Source organism: Monodelphis domestica, chromosome 4, assembly GCF_027887165.1.
Source record: "Monodelphis domestica isolate mMonDom1 chromosome 4, mMonDom1.pri, whole genome shotgun sequence".
NCBI classification, from domain to species: Eukaryota; Metazoa; Chordata; class Mammalia; order Didelphimorphia; family Didelphidae; genus Monodelphis; species Monodelphis domestica.
In genome coordinates this window covers 84520910-84527361 of record NC_077230.1, presented here as the reverse complement: position 1 = coordinate 84527361, position 6452 = coordinate 84520910, and the positions used below count along the sequence as shown (strand labels likewise).

The following is a 6452-nucleotide window of genomic DNA, read 5'->3' as shown; positions in this document are numbered from 1 at the left end:
AAGATGCTATCCAGAAAGAGGACAGATCTGTTCATCATTAAGCATTTATGAAGCATTTTTATGTACCAAGCGCTAGAGCAGCTAGATGGCACATGTAATGGTGGGATGTGGAGAAGGGATAGTGATGATGGGGAGAAAGAGGGAATGGGGTTGAGAGAGTGAAAAGAGATCCTTCTTCTCCTCCCTTCCTTCTGGGGGGAGACAAGCCAAATCCTGTCTCCTTGAAAGGGGAGTATGTCTCCCCAGAGAATGCTTTCTGGGAGATGGAGGACAGGAGACTAGAGAGGGAGTGCCTCAATGAGATGGCAAGATGCCCCCCTCAGAGGAACCCAGGGCTCCTGAGGTCCAATCTATCTTTGAGAGGCAAGATGATTTCTTATGCCTCTGCTTCCCCCAGGGACACTAACTGTCAGTCCCTTTCAGGGTCCTAGGACTACTCAAGGACCAAAGAAAGATGTCAGTTCCTTGGGTCAGGCAATCTTAAATCACTGAGACCTAGAAGTCAACCCCCTTTTGGGGAGAGGTGTGACCCTCCCCAAATCTTCAGTCCCCTTAACTATGTTGTTTAGAGACTAGCCCAGACCTAAATCTTAAATATCAGGTATTTATTGGGGTTCAAGCAGGGAAGGGGTGGCAAGCATATCAGGTAGGAAGGTGGGTAAACAGGGAAGCCCTACAAATTGTTCCCTCTAGCAGACTGGCCCTCCAAAGTCTAGGGGTTCGAGGCTTCTCAGCCTCTATCCCTCTTTCTTGTCAACTGCCTTTTAGTTCCTATTCTTTAGCTAACTAAAACTTGAATATAGGAGTCCAGGGATGGGTAAGGGAGAGAGAGAAATCCTTGGAAAGGATCTGTGGGTGGCTCTCTTCCAAAGTCCCAATTCACAATCTCATCACTGAGAGGTTGAGTGGAGGTATTCAGGGGTTCAGAAGGGACAGTAGATCTCCAAAGGAACAGGCTTCTTCTCAACCTAGGAAATCCACCTCCCTCCTCAGACTCCCAGCTGGAAGTGAAGTTGCCGGTAGGATCTCCAAACTTCCAATTCTCCCCCTAGAATTCTCAATTTTTTCTTCTGGCTCCCCCCCCCCTTCAGCTAGTCTCTATCAGAGACTGTTCTCTCCTAAATGTGGGCTGTCTCTTCTCTTACCTTACACACAGAAGATGGAGAGCCAGGCCAGGGATCAGAAAGGCTTATCTTCAAATCTGGCCTTAGATACTTACTAGTTCTGTGACCCTGGGCAAGTCACTGTGTGCCTCAGTTTCCTCATCTATAAAATGAGCTGGAGAAGGAAATGGCAAACCATTCTGGTCTCTTTGTCAAGAAAATCACAGGTGGGGTCATGAAGAGTCAAACAACTTAACAACAAGAAAAAGCACAATGCTAAGTTAGGGAAAGGTAAAAATAACCCATTCCTTCAAGGAGTTCACATCCCAATGAAGACGACACCATGCCAAGACCTGTGTGCCTACAAGATCAATGCAGAGCAAATAGAAGGTTATTCCATGACAGAGGAAGATTTTAGCATTTGGGGCACCAGCAAAGGACTCCTGCAGAATTTGGGATTGGAGCTGAGTCTTGAAGGAAGCTAGAGAAGGTAGGAGGTAAAGGTAAGGAGCATTCTGGACACGGAGAACAGTCAGGGCAAAGACCCACTCAGAAAATTGAGGGTTGTTTGTCAGGAAAAGCAAACAGGCCACTGTGACTAGAGTTCTTCCTGGGGAATAATAAGGAGGAGGAAAACTGGAAATTTAGGAAAGAAATTTACTAAGGCCAAGTCCAACCAGTCAGCCCTCCCTGCAAATGGGAAACATTCCTTTGCCCCTATCTCTTCTCCAACTCAGATGAGAAAAATAGAAGAGAAGAAAAGGCATCATTTTAAAAGGAATTCCCATTATGGTGTTAGATGATTGGAAACCAGAATAACTTGGTTTCTGGATAATCTGCAAATGGGATGCAAGACATTGTGGTGGAAAGAACATCAGACTTGAGATTGGAGGATCTCAGTTCAAATTCTACCTCTGTACTTCTGGTGTGATCTTAGACAAGCGATTTGGCTGATCTTGCCCATCTAGAAGTCTAATACTATTATCTCCATAGACTATTCTTTGATTATAATCCATGTAGGACAAGAGCAGTGGGATGCTAGAATTCACCAGCAGGGGGAGCTCAGGCAGTATATCATGGCCAGTGAGTAAATTTCAGATAAGGCTAAAACCAGAACAAAAACACCTTTGTTGCTGTCACTTGAGATTACTCTAGCCTGTCCACTTCTGCGATAAACAGGGGCGTTGAACTCGGCTTACCCAGGGGCCGTATTTCTCCGTGACAAATTATCGAGGGCTGGAGAAAGAACGGTAATAAACATTTCACAAAAGTGCCTCCGTCTCTAGGATGCTCTAATTTCATTTCATTTTTTCCAGCCTCTGAGTTTCTCCACGTTTCACTCTTTTTCTGTTTGTCTTGCTGTCTCTGTCTTCCTGTCTTATTTTTCCATTTCTGCGTCTTCATAGGTTTTTCAGCGCCTATTTGGGGATGCAAACAAAAGAAACAAAGGTCCTCTCCTATTCGCAGGGTCTGTGTTTCGAGATGCACTTCTCTCGCCATCTAGCTTTACTGGTGTCTCTTTGTGCCTTTCTAGGGAGAGCCCTGTCGAGGTCCTCAAATTTACCCCAAACCAGCTGCGGCAAATCACTTCCATTCTTTAATGAAGAACAAAGAAGTAGGCACATGTGAGCCCCTCTCAAAGCCCCAGTCATCGGCAGGGAAAAAACCCAGAGGACTTGGACTCCACTGCTTACCTTAGCTTGCCTAAAGAGCAGCCATCCGTCTCTACTTGAAGACCTCCAGTTGTTGGAAGCCCCTTATGCTCCCATATAACCCATTTCATTTTGTTCTGTCGATTGTGCTAAGTGTTATTGAAGGGGTGAATAACATTATAAGCAGGTGTTAAGTTACCTTTACTGTGGGGTGTGGTTATAATATACTATAATGTTTTTGCCATATTTTTTGAAATAAACAATGGTTATAATATACTATAATGTTTTTGCTATATTTTTTGAAATAATTAAACAATGGTTATAATATACTATAATGTTTTTGCTATATTTTTAAAAATAAATAATGGTTATAATATACTATAATGTTTTTGCTATATTTTTTGAAATATTAAACAATGGTTATAATATACTATAATGTTTTGGCTATATTTTTTGAAATAAACAATGGTTATAATATACTATAATGTTTTTGCTATATTTTTTGAAATAAACAATGGTTATAATATACTATAATGTTTTGGCTATATTTTTTGAAATAATTAAACAATGGTTATAATATACTATAATGTTTTTGCTATATTTTTTGAAATAACTAAATAACAAGTCAGTTTCCTCATCTATAAAGCGGGAGGGGGGAAGGTTGGACCTTCAGAGGTTCTTAGAGTCTAGGAACTTATAAAAACACTTTAACGTCTTTCTTAGAATCAATACAAAATGTTGGCTCCAAACTAGAAGAACAGTAAGGGCTATACCATGGGGATTAAGTGCCTTGTCCAGGGGTCATATGACTAGGAAGTGTCTGAGGCCAATTTGAACCCAGGACCTCCCATCTCCAGGTCTGGTGCTCAATCCATTAAGCCACCTTGCTGCTCTAGGTCTATGAACTTAAAAATAAATCATTTGAGAGCTATTTCAATATAATTGGTTTCCTTTGAGGTCATTTATGTTTTGCTGTATTCTAAGAAGTCGTGCATAGTTTTTATCAGATTGCCATAGGAGTCCACAACACAACAAAGGTTAAGGAACCTCCATTCTAAATGTCTTAAATTCCCTTGAACTCTAACATTCTAATGGAGGCTGGTTTTGAATATCAGAAGACCTGAGCCTGAATCCCAGATTTTCTAATTACTAATGTTCTGACCTTGAGGAAATCACTTTAATACACTAAACCTCAGTTTCCTCATGTGTAAATTTAGAAGGTAAAAATAAATGACTTTTGAAGGTCTCCTTCAGCTCTGCAGCTTGTGGACCTACGATCAACTACATTGGAGGAAAAGGATTGTTGTGGGGGATATTGTTCAGTTGTGTCAGATTCTTTGTGATCCTGTTTGGAACTTTCTTGGCAAAGATACTGGAGTGGTTTGCCATTTCCTTCTCCAGCTCATTGTACAGATGAGGAAACTGAGGCAAACAGGGTTAGGTGACTTGCCCAGGATCTCACAATTAGTGCCTGAGGTCACATTTGAATTCTGGACCTCTTGACTCTAGGGCTGGCACTCTATCCATTGTGCTACCTATTCATCCTCTATCCCTCTCCTATTCTCTCTCTATCCCTCTGATTTGCAGAACTCTGCAAATCTTAAAAGCCTGATATGTTGTTCAGACATTTTTTCAGTCTGTCTGATTCTTGATGACCCATTTGGGAGATATTCTTGGAAAAGATCCTGGAGTGGTTTGCCATTTCCTTCTCTAGCTCATTTTACAGATGAGGAAACTGAGGCAAACAGGATTAAGTAACTTTCCCAGGGTCACATATTGAGTAAGTATCCAAGGTCAAATTTGAACTCAGATCTCTCTGACTACAAGTCAGGCGGTCTGCCCAATGGGTCACCTAGCTGTGGGAAATGAGAAATCCTCAAAAATATTTCTCGTGGCCAACCTCCTCCTAACGTGGTCAGCCCTGATCCCCACCCACATTCTTAGACTATCCCACTTCTAGAATTCTAGGGGGCCAAGCACATACCAGCCAGATTAGAATGGAATGCAAAAGGCAGACAGGCAGATATCTGGAACCTGCAGCAGCAGCAGCAACAATGCCAATCTTTAGGTAAAAGAGGATGAAACCAGCAGAAATAGATCTAATTTAGCCAAGGATCAACATCATTTTGAATAGCAGCATTCGTTGCTTTCCTTTTCAGCATCACCCATATTTTCTACATCTTCCTTTTCTTAATGTAGCTATCAGCCAGTTTGAAACCAATAAAGCATTCCTTCCTGGAGTTTTGGTCCCCAAGGTACATATTGCCATATTCCTGAGAATGTTTAATTGTTACTGTGTGCCTGAATATCTAGATGAGAGGCAGTGGGTGGCAGCAATGGGTGACAGAAAGAATAAACAGGGAGGAGATGATTAGTGCTTTGTCTGGAGCAGCAGTTCTCAAAGTGTGGTCCAGAGACTCATCCAAGGAGTCTATAAGGTCAAAACTATTTCCATAATAATACGAAGGTTCTTAAAGCTCTAATACAATCAGCTTCAATAAATATTACCCCACATAAGCAAAAGCTCTTTGGTGTGCCTCAGTGCTTTTAAAAGTGTAAAGGGGTCCCAAGACCCAAAATATTTGAAAACCACTGATCTAGAGAGAAAAAAATCAAGTCAACAACATTTGAAAGATTAAATATGGAAGACAGTGAGAAGGGTTTATGGTAGTGTAGGAAGAATAGTCCTTAGTTCAAGTTCTTACTAGCAATCTGCCATTTATTGTAGGATCACAGGGAAATCATAGAGATTTTCTGAGCTCTAATCATTAAAATATGGATACTGATATTTTGTACTACCTTCTCTGGGTCATAGCTAACAATTTTTGTTCCCAGGGTAAGCTTTACTAAGTGTATTTGAGGCCCACAAATGAAAAATGGTCCCTCAATCTAACTTTAAAAAGACAAATTCACTTGGGGGTAGGTAGGAAGACCCAAAACACATAGCTCCCTGCAGGGAAGACAGAGGAAAGATGGGTCCAGATTGGGAAGGTGTTTATTAGTAATCTGGTTGTTGTTCAATTTTTTGTCACCTCCAATGCTTTGTGCCCCCATTTTGGGTTTTCTGGGCCACTTTCTTCTCCAGGTCATTTTATATATGAGGAAACTGAGGCAAACAGATTTAAGTAACTTGTTTAGGGTCACACAGCTAGTAAATGTTTGAGGTCAAATTTGAACTCAGGAATCTGAAACTTCCTGACTCCAAATCTGTTATCCTGTCCACTGTGCCACCCAACTTCCCTATATTACCTTTCTATTTCCATCGAAATTACAGTTTTCCATTTTAAGAAACTATTCTGGATAACTGTCTTTTAAAAAGAATTGGAGTGTGGATAACATTAAAATTCATGGATATATCAATCCTTCCTCTCCTCCTCACATTTCAGAAGGCAGCACCTGATCAAAAAAATAAAAATATGTAAATTATGCCATTTGTGTTTCTGTTTATGAATTCTTTCTCTGGAGGTGGGCATTGACAAGTTAAATCTTCAAATATTAATTCTGTAGCTGAATATAATGTGCTCTTAGTTCTACTTATTTCTCTCTTTATAATTTCATGTAGGTCTTTCCAATTTTTTTTTAATTAACCTGCTCATCATTTCTTATGGTACAGTAATATTCCATCATAAGTATATACCATAACTTGTTCAGTCACTCCCCAATTGATGTGAATCACCTCAGTTTCCAGTTATTTGTC

The 6452-nt window shown here is 40.7% G+C and overlaps 1 long non-coding RNA gene across 1 annotated transcript; it reads left to right on the top strand.

Moving 5' to 3' along the window:
• The first annotated feature begins 1337 nt into the window (after positions 1-1337).
• On the top strand, positions 1338-3336 carry LOC103102449 (uncharacterized). The gene is made up of 2 exons (XR_467206.3): positions 1338-2353; positions 2638-3336. It is a non-coding gene; the product is annotated as an uncharacterized LOC103102449 (long non-coding RNA).
• Positions 3337-6452: the final 3116 nt, after the last annotated feature.